The 18122-nt window shown below is 38.3% G+C and overlaps 1 protein-coding gene across 5 annotated transcripts in view; it reads right to left on the reverse strand.

Moving 5' to 3' along the window:
- Positions 1–18122, reverse strand: part of Tmem170b (transmembrane protein 170B) — a 133576-nt gene that overhangs the window by 61947 nt on the left and 53507 nt on the right. For 3 of the 5 annotated variants that reach the window (XM_033761917.1, XM_033761920.1, XM_033761916.1), the window contains exons 3-4: positions 15393–15544; positions 5420–5570 (exon numbers count right to left, since the gene is read on the reverse strand). The gene's annotated coding sequence lies outside the window, so the exon portion shown is untranslated. The remainder of the gene's footprint in view (positions 1–5419; positions 5571–15392; positions 15545–18122) is intronic. The other 2 variants (XM_033761919.1, XM_033761918.1) reach the window with 1 other exon arrangement.

An 18122-nucleotide genomic window follows, 5' to 3' on the forward strand; every position in this document is an offset into this window, starting at 1 on the left:
AAAAAAAATCTACACCTAGACATATAATAATCAAGATTCCAGAAATCCAACAGAAAAACAAAATACTACAAGCAGTAAGAGAAAAGAAACAAATCACATGCAAAGGAAAGCCCATTAGAATCACAGCAGACTTTTCAACACAAACCCCTAAGTCAAGGAGAGCCTGGAGTGAGGTATTCCAAGTCCTAAAAGAAAAGAATCTCCAACCTAGACTTTTGTATCCTGCAAAACTCTCTTTCAAAATAGATGGGGAAATAAAATACTTCCACGACAAAGAGCACCTGAGAAATTTCATGAACACCAAACCAGCACTGCAAGGAATTCTAAACAATATCCTAGAAAAGGACAACGAAATTCACAATAACATGAGGCCCAACAGACCAAATCAAATAGGCAAGGCAAGAAACTAAAAGGAGATGGGAGAAAAAGTAAAAAGAGTCAACAAATGGACAAAAACATGACAAGAATAAGTCAAAATATATCAGTTGTAACCATCAATGTTAATGGCCTCAATTCACCAATCAAGAGAAACAGATTGGCAGAATGGATTAAGAAGCAAAATCCAACAATATGTTGTATACAAGAAACACACCTAGTGCAAAAGGAAGTCCATAGACTGAAAGTGAAAGGATGGAAAACAATTCTCCATGCGTCAGGAGTCCAGAAAAAAGCAGGGGTAGCAATCTTATTCTCAGATAAAGTAAATTTCAAACCAAAACTCATTAAGAGAGACAAAGAAGGACACTACATCCTTGTAAAGGGAACAATTCAAGAGGAAGAGCTGACAATCATAAACATATATGCACCAAATATAAATGCCCCCAACTATATAAAACAAATATTAAGTAACATGAAAAACCAAATAAGCACTAATACAATTGTAGTGGGGGATTTAAATACCCCACTATCACAAATTGACAGATCTACTAGGCAGAAAATCAACAATGAAATAATAGAACTGAACCAAGCTTTGGAACACATGGACTTAATAGATGTTTATAGAGTATTCCACCCCCAAAAACCAGAATATACATTCTTTTCGGCTGCACATGGATCATTCTCCAAAATAGACCACATACTGGCTCACAAAACAGGTCTAAATAAATGCAAAAAAATTGAAGTCATCCCCTGTTTATTATCAGATCATAGTGCAATCAAACTAGACATCAATAGCACAAGAAACTATAGAAACTTCACAAGCACATGGAAACTGAACAACACTCTCCTAAACAATCAATGGATTACAGAGGAAATTAAAGAAGAAATTAGACAGTTTTTACAAATAAATGAGAATGCCAATACAACATACAGGAATCTTTGGGACACAATGAAAGCAGTTCTACGTGGAAAATTCATAACATTGAATGCCCACACTAGGAAAACAGAGCGGGCTCAAATAAACAACTTAACGATGAAACTTAGACTCCTAGAAAAACAAGAGCAAGAAAAACCCAAAGCTCGAACAAGAGAGGAAATTATAAAGATCCGAGCAGAAATCAATGCAATTGAAATTAAGAAAACGATACAAAAAATAAATGAAACAAAGAGCTGGTTTTTTGAAAGAATAAATAAAATTGACAAACCCTTAGCTAATCTTATCAAAAAAAGGAAAGAAAAGGCTCAGATCCATGCAATTAGGAATGAAAAAGGCGAAGTCACAACAGATCCGAAAGAAATCCAGAGGATCATGAACACCTACTTTGAGAACCTGTACTCTAATAAAATGGAAAACACAGAAGAAATGGACAGATTTCTAGATACTTATGAATTACCAAAGTTGAACGAAGAAGATAAAAACATTTTAAACACCCCAATCACAATCAGTGAAATTGAAAATGTAATTAAAAACTTACCAACAAAGAAAAGCCCAGGCCCTGATGGATTCACTGCTGAATTTTACAAGACATTTAGAGAAGAACTACTACCATTACTCTTCAAACTTTTCAATGAAATTGAAAGAGAAGCTATACTTCCAAATTCATTCCTGGAAGCAAGTATCACTCTGATTCCCAAACCAGAGAAAGATACAACCAAAAAGGAGAACTACAGACCAATCTCCTTAATGAATATAGATGCAAAAATCCTTAATAAGATACTAGCAAACAGAATACAGAGGATTATTAAGAAGATCATCCATCATGACCAAGTCGGATTTATTCCAGAGATGCAAGGGTGGTTCAACATACGAAAGTCAGTGAATGTAATACATTATATTAACAAAGTCAAGGACAAAAACCATATGATCCTCTCAATAGATGCAGAAAAAGCATTTGATAAAATTCAACACCCATTCATGATAAAAACCCTGCAAAAAATTGGAATAGATGGTCTATACCTCAATTTAATAAAGGCTATTTATGAAAAACCATCAGCCAACATCATATTGAATGGCCAAAAACTGAAAACCTTCATGTTAAAATCAGGAACAAGACAAGGATGCCCACTATCGCCACTTCTCTTCAATATAGTTCTGGAAACATTAGCCACAGCAATTAGACAAGAGAAAGAAATTAAAGCAATAAAGATAGGAAAGGAAGAAGTTAAACTATCATTATTTGCTGATGATATGATACTCTACATTGAAGATCCAAAAAACTCCACCAAAAAACTTCTAGACTTAATTGACAGATTCAGTAAAGTATCTGGATACAAGGTGAATACCCAAAAATCAATAGCCTTTCTATACACAAATAACAGACAGACAGAAAGAGAAATAAGGGAAAAAATTCCTTTTACAATAGCATCCAAAAAAATGAAGTATCTAGGAATCAATCTAACAAAAGAAACAAAAGATCTCTACACTGAAAACTACAGCACTCTGAAAAAAGAAATCGAAGAGGATATAAAAAAATGGAAAGATATCCCCTGCTCCTGGGTAGGAAGAATCAACATAGTGAAAATGGCCATACTACCGAAACTGCTATATACATTCAATGCAATGCCAATTGAAATTCCAACACTATATTTCACAGAACTAGAAAAAAGAATCCAAAAATTCATTTGGAACCACAAGAGACCTAGAATAGCAAAAGCCATTATAGGCAACAGTCACATGGCACCAGGTGTAACAATTCCCAATTTGAAACTATACTACAAAGCCACTGTGATAAAATCAGCATGGTACTGGCAAAGAAATAGGCCTGAGGATCAATGGAACAGACTGGAAGACACAAAAACAAATGCAGATGTACTCAGCTACCTCATCTTCGACAAAGGAGCTCACCATCCTCAGTGGAGGAAAGATAGCCTCTTTAATAAATGGTGTTGGAAAAACTGGATATCAACCTGCCACAGATTAAAATTAGACCCTTATCTTTCGCCATGCACTAAATTAAAATCCAAATGGATTAAAGATCTAAATATTAAAACAGAAACATTAAACTTGCTGGAAAGTAAGTTAGGCAGAACTCTGGAAGACATTGGTATAGGAAAAGACTTTATGAACAAATCCTCAGTAGCACGGGAACTAGCAGAAAGAATCAACAACTGGGATCTCATCTTACTAAAAAGCTTCTGTACTTCAAAAGAAACCATTAGCAGAACTAAGAGACAATCTACAATGTGGGAAAAAATTTTTACCAGCTGTACCTCAGACAAAGGACTATTATCAAGGATATATAAAGAACTCAAAACAATCAGTCCCCCCAAATATAAAGACCCGATCCAAAAATGGGCATCCGAAATGAACAGACATTTCTCATACAAAGAAGTAAAAGCAGCAAGAAAATATATGAAAAAATGTTCCACATCACTGGTCATTCGAGAGATGCAGATGAAAACAACACTGAGATTCCACCTCACCCCACAAAGAATGGCTGCTATCAAGAAATCACACAATAACAAATGTTGGCGGGGTTGTGGGGAGAAAGGAACCCTCCTCCATTGTTGGTGGGAGTGCAGACTAGTGCAACCACTATGGAAATCAATATGGAGATACCTCAAAGAGCTTGGACTGGAGGTTCCATTTGACCCAGCCATCCCTCTGCTGGGTATCTTTCCAAAAGAACTAAAAGAATCATATCACAGAGAAGTATGTGCACCCATGTTTATAGTGGCACAGTTTGTAATAGCTAAATCTTGGAAACAGCCTATTTGCCCATCCGAAAGAAACTGGATAAAGAAGTTGTGGTTTTTCTACAAAATGGAATATTACTCAGCCATAAAGAACGAGAAAATAGATTCATTCATAGGAAAATGGATACATATTGAAGATATACTCCTAAGTGAAATAAATAAGTCCCACATGTGTAAATACCAAATAGTTTCCCTGGTGTAAACAATCTGCAACAATGCATAAGATTCTAATAAGATTACTGACATTTAGAAATGGGAAGAAAGGAGCTAAAGGTGTAGGGAAGGTGAGATGGGTAGGGGAAGAGTAAAAAGGGAAAAGAAAAAAATGTGAGAGAATGAAAAGATGAAAATAAAGTGTTTGTAGATGGGGAGGGGAGGAGGGGGTGAAGGGAGGGCAGAGGTCAGGGGAAAAAATGAGAATCAAGACTTGTCATGTAGAGGTACAAGATCCCAACAATGAATGTAACTGTACTGTATCCCTAAAATGTACCTAAAAATTCAATTAAAGCTGAAAAAAAAATCATTGGATGATGAAAACAAAAGTAGTAGCCAAGTAATATGTATTTGCCAAGTATATTGTATACAGTATTTGAAATTAAAATTTATGAAAACATCTCAAAAGATAAAGGGGGACTTGAATGTAACTGTACTGTATCCCTAAAATGTACCAATAAATTCAATTAAAGCTGAAAAAAAAATCATTGGATGATGAAAACAAAAGTAGTAGCCAAGTAATATGTATTTGCCAAGTATATTGTATACAGTATTTGAAATTAAAATTTATGAAAACATCTCAAAAGATAGGAAGGGGGACTTGGGAGTATATGGTTATGAAGTGTGAGATTAAATAGCATGTGAAGTAATTTGAAGGTATAGTGAATACTTAAACATATAAATTAATATGCCCAGGGTATCCATTAAAAAGTTACAAGAGAACCTAAGGCCTGACGGCACATGCCTGTAATACCAGCACTCTGAGAGGCCAAGACAGCAGGGTTGCAAATTCAAGCTAGTCTGGGCATCTTAGTGACTTAGGGATACCCTGTCTCAAAATGAAAAATAAATAAATAAATAGGTCTGAAGATGTAGCTCAGTAGAAAGGCCTTGGTTCAATCCCCAAAACTTAAGAAAAACAAGTTGTAATGGAGATATTTAAAATAAGCAATAGTAGAGATAAAATGAAATCATAACAATATTTCACTAATGAAAAAACAGAAGGATAAAACTAAATAGAATAAATATATGACAAATAGTATGATAGTGGATTTAAGTCACACCGTATCACCAATAACATTGGATTACCACATTACAAACTTTTCTTTTAGAAAGTAAGATCAGCACTTACTTGTTGGGGAGAGACCATGACCAGCAAGGTGATTTTTTAAAGCAAGCCTTGTCCACTGTGCTGCACCTGTGCCAACTCCTGTGATTTTCTAGTTGTGGGAAAACCCATGGTGGAGTTGGGGCTGTTGGAGATCATGTGCTCTTGCTCTTTCCTGGAGTTAAAAATAAAAAGCAATGTCACTATCTGCTGTCCACAAAATAACCCCTCTATAAATATTAAAGTAGAAATATGTTAACATAATAAAAGGGGACAATATATAATGGGGGACTTGGGATAAATTCATGAAAAGATAGAAAGCATAAATACATATAGAACTAACAACAGAGCTTCAAGATGCACAAAGACAAAACTGCTACTACAGCTGAGAGAAAAATACATTAATAATTACAGTTAAAGACTTTTATGCTCTTCTCTCAGGAATAAATCAAATGGAGAGAAAATGAGGGTACAGACAATGTTGACCACATTGTTAAACAGCTTGACCTAAGAAACACATAACATTCAACCCAGTAATAGTCAAATATGCATTATTTTCAAATGCACACCCAACATTCACAGAGAACAATTATACTCTTGGCTGTAGAACAAACCTCAGCAAATCTGAACAGAATTAAATCACATAAAAGGTCTCTCTGATTACAACAGAATTAAATTAGAAATCAACAATGAAAGAATATCTGGAAATATCCCAAAGAATTTGGAAAGTAAGCAACACAATTTCAAATAGCGTGAATTTTTTAAAAGTCAAAATGAAATTAGAAAATGCTTTAAATTTAATTAAAATGAAAAACGGCATTAAGTTGATATTAATTTTAAACATTTGTGAGACATAGTTGATGTAGTGCTTGAAAAATTAGTAGCCATAGACAACTTCACTACAAAAGAAGAAAGCTCTGGTTTCACTGACCTCAATTTTCACCTTTATTTGAATTCATAGTAAGTAAAAGAATAATAAAGAGTCAAATAGAAAAAAATAAAAAATAGAGAAAAATTAATGAAACCAAAGTTGGTTTTAAAGAAAACATAAAATAATGGAAAAAATAAATAAAAAATAAAAATGTATCTACTGATATGAAAGAAAGAAAGAAAATAAAGAAAACATAAGACAAGCTTTTAACCAGAGTGATTAGGATTAAAAAAATAGAAGACATAAATTGTAAATATCAGAAATAAAAGAAAGACATCATTACAGACCTCAGAGACACTAGAAGTACAATACATTAAGGTGACTGTTATGAACAACTTTATACAAATACATTGGGTAAATGAAAGAGACAAATTTCTTAAAAGACACAGACTACCAAGGTTCCTTCAAGAAAAAAAATAGAGAACTTAGTCCTATATTTCTTAAATAAACCAAGTTTGTAGTACAAACCATTTCATGCAGGAAACTCCACGTTCAAAAGTCTTGACCGATAAATTCTACTAAATTAAGGAAGATATATTACAAATCCTACATAAACTCTTCCAGAAAATAGCTCATTGCCCTTTTTTAAGCTAGCTTTATCCTCTAACAAAATCAGACACACTACAAGGAAGTAAAAAATACAGACCAATATTCCTCATAAGGAAAACTCCAAAATTCTAAACAAACACCTACTCCTTCAATATGTGAAATGAAAAATATGATAGCCAAATAAGATGTTTACTAGCAATATAAGGCTGGAATATTAGAAAAATCAATCAACATAATCCAATATTTAAGCAAAGAACAAAATAATATGATTGTCTCAATAGATAAAAAATTTTGGCAAAATTGAATACTGACTATGAGTTTAAAAAGAAGAATTAAGGGGCTGGGGATCTAGCTCAGTGGTTCTGCCGCCTGCCTCTCAAGCACAAGGACCTGAGTTTGATCCCTGGTATCAAAAAATAAAAAGTAAAATAAAATAAAAAGAATAAATATTCTAAAATCTAAGAAAAGAATAGCACATCTATAACACAGCTAAAGCTATCACACTTCATGGTCAAATATTGAAAGCTTTAATTCTAAAGTTGAAAGAATCAGGATGTGTACTTTTAACATTCCTAACCAGCATTATACCAGAGTTTTTAGCTAGTTTAATAAGGCAAGAAAAAGAAATTGGCATATACATTGGGAAGAAGGAATAGAACTGTTTCTATTTACAAATGACACTGGCTACACAGAAAATCCTACAAAATTTATAAAAATTTTGATACAGCAACATCTCAGGATACAAGATCAATATACAAAAATCTATTGTTTATCTACACACTAGCAAAGAACAATTGGAAATGGAATTTTAAAGTGGTGCTATTTATAATAATATCAAAGAAGAGAGATTTAGTCTAGATATTTTAAAAATCTCTATGCTGGAAACCAAACTCCATTAATGTAATAAATGCAAGAATTTCTGATCTGTGGATTTAGTCAGATCTAGTTCCAATCCTTTCTCTTCTGCTTAAGTTTTGGTTTTGGGCAGTTTCCTTAGTTATCTTTTATTTCATTTGTACATCTGTAAAATTAGAAGAATAATAATAACTTTAAAATGAGATAATGCAACATCTTGTGCTTAATAGAATGCATAGCATATAATAAATGCTCAATAAACCTTAGCTCTTTTTTACTTTTATTTAAATGAAGGTGCTTAGAAAGTCTGTATTTTAGTGACTTTGCCAAAAAATGTTCCTACAGGGATGGTTCTTCTTCAAGTATATCATACTTTTACTTATGTGGCAGTCACAAAATGTGCCACATGGGCCTGCTACGTCACAAAGCATAACTGACTTACGGCCAGCAGCTACCCCCTTGGGATGCACCACCACCTTCCTACTCAAGCCACCGTTCCTAACAGCTACTCTCAGCCAATGACTGCGTGAAAATGTCCAAGTTTCCTCGACAGATGGTGACAGAAGGGATAAAGAAATGAGATGTACTAGAATCAATATGTGAGGCCAGAACACCCACTGAAGAAATGTGTTCTCTGAAGGATCTTTCAACGAGACATCAGGATGATGTCTCTGGTGGCCTTGTCTACAGTTGCTGTCACAGAAGTAAGTCAAGAGAATTCATGAGGACAGGGAGGTCCCAGATAAGAGACCAGGTAGCAGCATGTAACCACCAAAATCACTGTAACAACCAGGAAGGTCAGAATGGTATCAAAGATAGGTTGACCTTCAAGAAGTTGGAGAGGTGTATAACAAAGTCTGACACATCAAAGAACAGAATGGAAAAGCGACAAAAACGATAATGCTTAGCATCGCAACCAGAAAAGGTAAGAACGTAGGAGCAGAAAGCTAATAGTTGCCCCATTGAACAGCTATGATCCTTCAGTTAGTTCCTAGACCTGAACCAATTTTTGGATCTGAGGTCCACTGGCTGAAGAGATAGCCAGACCCTCAATAAGCCGCTGAAGTACCACAAGTATATACTGTGATGATTTGACCCATCCTTTCCTAAAGGGACCTATGCCCATTCACTTGAATAACTATACATTAGAAGAAGGGGGAACTCAGACTTTTGTACACAGGCTCTAATTCACTTTGATTCCCGAAGACCAAAATCGTCATGGACCTCTTTTTGGAGTGGGGGCTTACAGGAGTCAAGCCCATAAGTGGAGCCCTGGCCACTAAATCTGTGAACTCATGCAGGGGCGCTTCTCCCATTTCCATGTACAATGCAAACATATATTTGGTAGTGTCATTTGGAGTCACCCCCATATTTCTCCCTGGTCTGTAAGGACCATGTGAAGATGGTCAAATCAAAGCTGACACTGGTCTTCTGCCAAGATAATAAGTGCAAAACAAGATTAGTAGTCTCTGCCATCTCTCCTTTGTGTGGCCAGTGTTTCTCTGCAGGAACTGGGTGGACCCTAGAGAATGACAATAGATTACTACAACTTCAGCCAGTAGAAATCCCCATGATTGTAGCTACCATGGATAAAGCATATTCATAAGGCCTTGGGTACATGGTGTGTGTCATCGATTTGGCGGATGTGACTTTTTCTATCCAGATTTTTTAAAAGATCAGGAACAGTTTGCAGTCATGTGAGACAGACTACAATATCCACTTACCTATTTTTCCTCAGGGCTGTGTTAACTCAGCTACCCTCTGTTATAAAAAAGCCTGAAGTGACCAGATTCCCTTAAGCCACTGACCATCAAACTCATCCACCACATCAATGACATGGTCACGGTCTAGAAGCTAGAGGTGACTGGTGTACTTGAGGTACTAGTCAAGCACCTGTGCTCCAGAAAGGAGATGATAAACTCTGTGAAAACCAATGACCTGCCTCATCAGCAAAGCTTTCAAGGGATCTAATGGTCAACTTCATATCACAAAATCCTCTCTGAAACAAAAGAGGAAACACAGAGCCTGGTAGGCTTCTTTGAGTTCTGGAGGCAATTCAGACCACTTCCGAGAATTCTACCAGCCCAATGATTGGACAACATCCTTGCTGCCAGTGCCACTGGTAGGGCGCCTGAAGGGTTCTGTACAAGATGTAGCCCATAATACATGAAAGGTGAGAGAGAGGGAAAAAGGACAGTTAAGGAAGTCTGGACTGCAAGCTGCCCTGCAGAAGTCTCAGTCAGCCTGGCAAGGAGCTCTGAAGTGAAGGCTGTCTGGCAGTGGAGTCCCATGAGGGAGAGGAGGAAATACTATTTATAAAATTAATGGTGGAATAAGGTTGGAAATTAGACTGAAATGATACTCTATAAGATAACTGTAATTATATAAATTATATTTTCTATAATTACAAGAAATAAAGTATGGACCTTCAACATGCATTAGTTTTACAGAGTCTCCTCCTAATCAGTAGCTAACAATCAAAGCTATGTTCTAAAACTGGTTCTCAACTTAGGCCATTAGGGTGCTGTCCTTGGAGGGGCTACAGGAACACTGACTACCCTGTTTTTGCTTCCTGGTGGCCGTGAGGTGGACACACATCCTCTGCCACACACGCCTGTTATAATGTACTGTGCTGCAACTGACCCAGTGCAGCAGAGACAAATAGCATGGACGGAAACTTCTGGCACCACGAGCCAAAGTAAACCTTTCCCCCTTATAAATTGGTTGTCTCAGGTGTTTTGTCATGGTGGCTAAGTACAGTATGGGCTACTGGAATCTGGTAGCTAGACACCAGGAATCCTGCTAACCAGTTTACAGTGGCCAGAGAAGGCCTTTGCGACAAAGGAGAAACCCAATCCACAATGCCAATAGCATCAAGACTGAAAACCATGTACAGATAACACTTTAGATAGCTTACTGAACAATGTTTTAATGTGGAAAGAATTTGAGTATTTCTTGACTTTTCACTAACTTACATGTAAAATTGAGATAATGACAGTAGAAAGTTTCCATAGTCTGGGGAGAATTAAATAAAATTGTGGCTGGTTATATTTTTACAAATATCCCATCCCACATTTTCTTCCCACAAGTCACTGACGTTTCTGTATTGAAGAGTGAGGTTGTGTTCTCTGTCCACGAACCTGGGTGATCTCCATGACTGCTTCTATCAACAGAACACAGTGAAAGATACTTCGTGACCCCAAAGTCTTGAGGTCCTAAGGAGCAATACAGCTTCCTCCTGGCTCTGTCAGGACACCGCCTCCATGCACTGAACCACTGGGGGAAAAGTATGACCACACTGGAGAGACTACAAAGTGGCTCATGAAAGGGGGTCATACCCGACGTTCTCTGGTATTCCCAGCTCAACTACCGGACACGGGAACAAACGAAGCTCTGAGATGGCCGCAGACACCATCTGCCAGAACCGCCCAACTAAACCGCTCCAGGTTCGCTGGCCCACAGAAACCACTGGAGATAATGAATGACTGTAGTTTCAGTCTATGTTCAGGGGTGATTTGTTTCACAGTAGTAGACACTAAAATAATAATACACACACAGTCCTTAGGAAATGCTTGGCAAATGCATAAATAGGTCTCTTTTGGGAGGCAGTTTTAGAACTTTAGATATTAGAACATTAGTCTTTTAAATTACTAGGGCCGGGGATTTAGCTCAGTGGTTCGGTGGCCCGCCTTGCAAGCTCACGGACCCGAGTTCAATCCCCGGTACCAAAAAAAAAAAAAAAAATTACTGTTGTAGGTTGATAGCATTTTAAACTTAGTAATTTCACTAGTAACTAGTACTTAATTAAGACGCTTAGCGTGTTCCCATGCACTAGAGGGCGAAACTACCCATCCAACGGAGAACAGGCCTTTGAAGGTACAGTTCCTTATCAAAACACCAGGTGGCGCCTGCTCCTAATTTATCTGTCCCTTTCAGAAGGGGAGTTTGACAAAACAAAAAAGGCTGCAAAACCAAGATGCTAGCACATACAAGGAAGATGTTTAAGAGAATGCTCTGTAAACAGATTCTACAGCACACGACTGACTTTGGTGAATGACTCTGCCCCAGGCTAGGTGTGCAGACAAAAGACAAGAAAATCCCACTTTTTTTCATTATAAATACTCCAGAGCAGGTTATATTTTCTTTAATCCCTGAAAGAGAAGGGATTTGCAAACCTATAATTTCTAAAAGACGCTGTTCCTAATATCTTCCCTGCCTTGAAACATGGCAGATGCAGTCTGTGCTGCGCCTAGCTGCTCACAGGAAGATGAAATCTCCTGATACTTACAGTTCATATTACATTTTATTGTATATTACGCCTCTATATTATATTGATTTTGATATTGATATTAATAGGACCCCAGATAACATTTGTATAATTTTAGCGGAAGTTGTTTTTTAATTTCCATTTTTTCTACTTTATTGTTTTGTGTATACAAGGCTTCAATGGTCCACTGACTATGAAAATGAGCTCTGATTCCAATGGCAGGAAATCTGGGGACCAAATCACAATGAATGAATTGCATGAACCGATGACACTGCAAGTCTCCTGCTTCTCTGAGAAATTCAAAGCAGGCTTTGCCTGTTAAGCACAGTAACCTGAGAAGGTTGTCAACCTGCGCTATGGCGACAGTCGGCCAACTTCTATGTGACTCTTGAAGGCCGTTGCTACCCTGAGATGGTCGAAGGAGTGGGGCCTTTTATACACCAGTGACCCTGAGAATAAAGAAGGTTCTGTAGTAAGCTTATCTGATTAGAGGGTCACACTGTAAGATCAAGACTTTGCAGCCTGAAAGAGTGTAAATCAAAGAAGGGAAGGAGCTGGAGGCAGCTCAGACTCTGAAGAGTTGATTGTTAGAGGGTGTCCTATAGCTTTGAGCCAGTCCTACCCCAGCCAACCTCTCACCTTGACAATGAGCCACGGGGTGAACCGGGTTGGGGGTGAAGTGGGGAGAACTGATCAGTACCAAAGCCTGTCTATCTCACGTTACATTAAAACAAAACACAGCCAAGCACAAAGGTATAGCAATCAGTAGTCAGGTTTCTGCCTAATGTGTCTGTAAGAGATGAGACCGATTTCCATGTTGAAGTATGGCAATGTGTGGTCACTTTATGCTCATAATGTGTACCCATAACATCTTTCTCTATGACATGCTCGTAGTAGCAAAGGCTGTTCTCTGTGGCTTAACCACAAATTGTGGACAATGAGTGCTTCAGAATATCTCCAGTCCCTCCCAGCTAGTTCTGGAAATTCCCAGGAAGTATCATACACATGCTCTCTTGGTTCCCAGAAACTGGCTTGTGGTTCTGAAGTAGCCATGGTGACAAGCCCACGGCACTCTTTAGAGAACACTTGGCCGGGTCTCCCACTGACAATGGCCACACGTAAGCCACTCATTCCTCAGGCAAATGAAAACCCCAGAGTGAGCTCACCCTATATGGCCTCTCCTTTCCCCTAACGATGCCTCAACACAACTGACTTTAAGATGTGCACACAGCACATTGGCACTTTGTTTCCATAGGTGAACAGCTCTGAATAATTACCTCTATTTTTGCTATACTTTTATAGGGAGTGGATAAAGGCAGGATTTAGAATCTTGAAGCAGGCTGGTATTTCTTCAAATGGACATGTTTCCAAGGCATGGAGCCACTGGATGGAATTCCTCAGTGTGACAGCCCTTGCGGGGTAGGGGCAACTTGCTGAGGTTGGGAAGGGTGGCCAAAGCAGAGGCATTGTCCAAGCACTACCTCTTTCTAGAACAGAGCAGCATATTGTAAAACTCTCCTTCTCTGCTGGCAAATGTCAGAGTGTCCTCAGGGACAGGCCAACCCCATCTCTTTCTGCACATCCACATTTCCACTCTGCCCTCTGAGCTATGCCCTTTTCTTGTAAATTTGCAAAATAGCAACTTGCAAAATTATTTCATCATACACAGAATGTTTTTTGACATAACAGAGGGTGCTAATGAACTGGATAAAACATTAGCCACCTGAAAGCAGACAGTTTACCCGAGGGTACTGCTGTCAGCTTTTCTTTGCCTGCTCCCCTTTTTTTCATGTTCTTTCCCACTTCACCTTAACTGCCCTCCAAGCTAAACTGGGCTTTCAACAAAGCAACCAAGCTGGACATAAGTCTATCTCTTCTTCATTAAACCTGTTTGGATGGCCTTTTACAACTCTATTGTTGTGAAAGGCCTGGATCTGATAGGGGAGTATTCATTAGTATTTCTTCCCTGCTGCTTGGAAATTCAAACTCCCAGGAGCAGCAATAGCAGGAGGAGGAAAAACTAAACTTGCTGGCATTTTCTAGAAGAATCTGTCTTCTGTGGTTGTAATTAAAAGGCAATATTGGGAGAGGCTTTGCTAGACCATATGTGAATGCTGACCAAGTACTAATGTGCTTACATCAAACACAAAGATCCCAAGTGAATTTCTTTATAACCAGGAAACCTGTCTGTTGTGTATGCTATTCCAGCAGGAACCATCTCTACTTCTGTGTAGAACAATGTGCCAAGAGAAGCAACAAAACGGAGGGAAGGATTATACCTATTCCAGAACTCCTAATCTCTGACCCTGATTACTGGCTACTGTGCTGTATCCTGAAATGCTCTTACTACAGTTTGACTGGAGGATTCTCCCTTCGCATTAATAGCTGCCATCTACTGAGTGTTTTTGGCTATGGTGCTCCTTTGATCTTCACATCAAGCACATTTACCATCTTAATTATAAGATGAGGACAGGGAGACCCAAGAGAGGTTGCGTGACTTCACCAAGCATCAAGAAGATGAGTATTCTGTAACGACTCTCTGTGGACCACAGTTATACCTCAGGGATTACCCTTAGTGCCATAGTCTGGGCTTCAGCCTTGACATCTGCTCCAAATATCTATCTCACCATGTATCTGCTCCCCCCTTTCACTAAACTCTTCTTTAGGGACTGAATTATGTCAGTGACAGGGACTCTGTATATAAGGTTCACTTGCCTGGCCTTCTGTACATTGTTCACTAGAAGTTCCTATTGCAATTCTGCTCTCTTGTTGGATGTTTCATTCTGACAGTGGGCCCCCAACATCCTCTCTGAGCCTTTTATCACCAGAAGATACCCTTGGATAAAGAAGAGAACAGCCTCATGATGTTTCTGGCTTTCACCTGTCAGCCAGTGCTGTCTCTCACTGTGTGCCATCCTCCCAGACAAGAGTAGGGCTATTCCTAAGCCTCTCCTCCATCATCTTTCTCAGAATGCATAGCCACACTTTATGAATCCAAGATCTAGTCATGATCATTGATCATCCTGGAAGCCATCTTCTATTAAAATATCACAGTATTGGTAGTAGTTACACTGTAGTATTTGAACAAGGCTGAAATTTTGTTCAAATGTACAATTTGCAGAAATAGTAAAAGACGGCGGGGGCAATCTCCTATAACATGTTTGTTTAAGAGCATATTTTGGCTACTAACAGTGTGTTTACAGGGGCTCCATGAGCATGTACAGATAATTATCATTCTAGAAGAAATATGATAGAGGAAGTGAGAGTCCTTCACTTAAAATTTTAAGATAGATCACAGGAAGAAGAAATTTGAGTTGAGAAATTCGAAAGGACATCAAGGAAGAAAGTCTGCAGGAGCAGTAGAGGTAGACAAAAAGGGAAGATCACATTGTCACCTGAAGTCACTCAGAGCGAAGAACAATGAATTTCTTTCCAAAAACGATGACCAGATCCTCAGAGCTTCATGATAACTTGAACAACATTCAATACTTTAGAAAGCTTTCCTGGAGGTGGTTGATATGCTGTCTTCCTTACTTCCCTTTGTATCCTTATGAAAATACAAAACACCAAATAAATTTAAATAATCCATGTACAATTCTGTTTCCTGTAACCTGAAAGAACATAGCCAACATATGAGATTAGTCTTGATGACAAAGTAAGGTGGAGGTGTTGGTATCTTTAAAAAGACAGTCTAGGCATTCTCACAGGGCTAAAGAAGAGTTTCAGGGACCACAGTCTGAAAGGTCCCATCTTTAGAAGAAGTGAAAACTCAACTGTTGGGGGCTGAACTGTGACCTCTCCAAACTTTGTACGTTGAAGTCCTAACCCCTAGTACTTCATAATATGACTATATTCAGGGATAGGGTCTTTTAAAAGGTAGATGTGTACAAAGAGGTCATGCGGGTGGTCCCTAACCCAATGTGATTGGTGTCTTTATAAGAACAGGAGATTAAGACATAGGCACACAGAGAGGGAAGACCATTCAAAGACCTAAGAAGAAAGTGGCTCTCCATAGTCAAGAAGACACACCTCAGGAGAAATCAACCCAGCCCACAGCTTGGTCTCACCCAAAACCCTGAGAATATGGTCGCTTAAACTTCCTAGTTGGTGGTACTTAGTTATGGCAGCCTTGGCAAAGGCACACAAAGGACATTATCTATCCTCTCTCTTCACTCCTAAAGAATTTAAATTCAGATTTATGCAGCTTGTATCAGTGCTATGTCTGGGCCTCAGGCAGTTCCCCTCAGTTCCTCTTCCTCAGGTTCAAGGCTTTCTCACCTACCACACCCCTGCACTCCTTCCAGAAAGAAGATAAAAGGATAAGGGTAAGAGCAAAGACATCATGAGAAAGGAATGGATAGGAAAATTATTCTCTGACTCAGTAGCTTCTTGTAAAACCCAATGACTCTTGGGCTACCTTATTTTTAATGACTTTTGGTTGTTTTGAATTCTTATTCCCATTCCTAGCTTTGTTCCTAACTGGGGAAAATGATTGGTTGCAGACATTCCAAAGTGACTTCACCATGCTATATTTAAATAAGTGAAACCAAGTCAGACTAATGGGCCTAAACTTAATCAAGAAGGTGTTATTCTTTCCTTTGGTGTTTACATCTCTGTTGATTCTTTTTCAGAGCCACCTCCGCAGAGAGAAATCCAGGACAGATGTGAAATTTGTGAGAAAGGGTCATGTTTAAGTGTTTAAGATTAAATTTTATTGTAGTTTTAGTTTCTGTTATTTTTTTTCTGAGCATGTGTACCTTTTTAAAAAAAAAAAAAAAAAAAACACTAGGATTTTGGAATGCCAAACTAATGCTCTCCTTCAATCCCCCATTAGTTTCAGATGACAAGCTTTTAAAAGCACAGCTCTGTTAGTTTTAGGGTATTTTAGGTCTCATTGTCTTATGCCCTTCCTGTCCCCTACTATACTCTTGTTGTCATAGCCCAGGGTGTCCTAAATCTCTAATTTCCTTCTTGGAGTGGTTGTCTTCCATTTATTTTATTTAGAGATAAGGCAAAGCTTTTGCCTCTGAGTGAAGCAAGGCTGACTGAGCTGAGTTTGTCAGGTAGTATCTGAAAAACCCCTGATGATGCACAAAGAAGGGGAAATTCCTAGAGACAATTTCAGTTAGTCCCAGAAAAACGCATCACTTTCTGCACAGTTGTATAGGTGAAATTCAAGCTTCAGCCCTCAGCTTCTATACAGATGCACATCTGCCAGGCATTGTGTGGGAACCTGGTAGCTTATGACCCAGACTCTGCTGTCACAAATATGAACTCACTCAACAGAGACCCTGTCCAGTCTGAGAGTATTATCAGTGATGGTTTGAATGTGAATGCCACACATCAGAACTCTGGTGGCCATGACAACCAAGTTTCCAATGAATGGAGAAAGTTTAAAGACAGATCTGATTCATAAGGTCCAGTAAAACAAAAGGTAATGCTCATTTTTTAAAAAAAGGATCTAAAACAGAACATTCTAATCAAGGCTTTTGTGTTGGCACCATACAGTGATTTCGCTGCCAGAAAGGATGCATTATGGAGCAAAACATCAGGTTTAACTGCTGGGTTTAGTTTGTGTTTTGGCTTTTCTGGTGGTGGTGGAGATCGAACATAGGGCGTTACCCATGCTAAGCACTACTTTACAGTGAACTACAGTCTGAGCCCTTGTCTTTAAACAAAGCTTTGGAGCATTTTTTATAGAGCATGTTTTCATTTATATCGGACCCTTTACATTTTTTTTATCAGTTATATGGTTACCAGAAGGTGACTCACAAATTAACATTATTAAGCCCTGAAAATTAGCTACTTAATAAACAAATGCATTGTTTTGCCATTAGGAATAGGCTCTTCATGCTGAATTTCTTTTACACTAACTATATCCAGACACAAAAGCAGTCCACTCCACCTAATTCCTTATTAGTCTATGCTTTGCTCTCCAATAAAGTGAAGTTATAAATTAAAAGAAAGTGCCTTTCTTGGGTTTTATTAATCATAGGACTTGAGGGAAAGACAGACAAAGTTCTTCTTGCTCCTATTCTCAATCATTTAAACCTTCTTTTGGGGAACTTCCTCCATTTTTTTTTTTTTTTTAAACTCTGGAGAGCCCTCAGGGAAAGAGCAGAAGC

This window comes from Fukomys damarensis, unplaced genomic scaffold, assembly GCF_012274545.1.
Source record: "Fukomys damarensis isolate Sample0158 unplaced genomic scaffold, DMR_v1.0_HiC HiC_scaffold_10, whole genome shotgun sequence".
In the NCBI taxonomy this organism is placed as follows: Eukaryota; Metazoa; Chordata; class Mammalia; order Rodentia; family Bathyergidae; genus Fukomys; species Fukomys damarensis.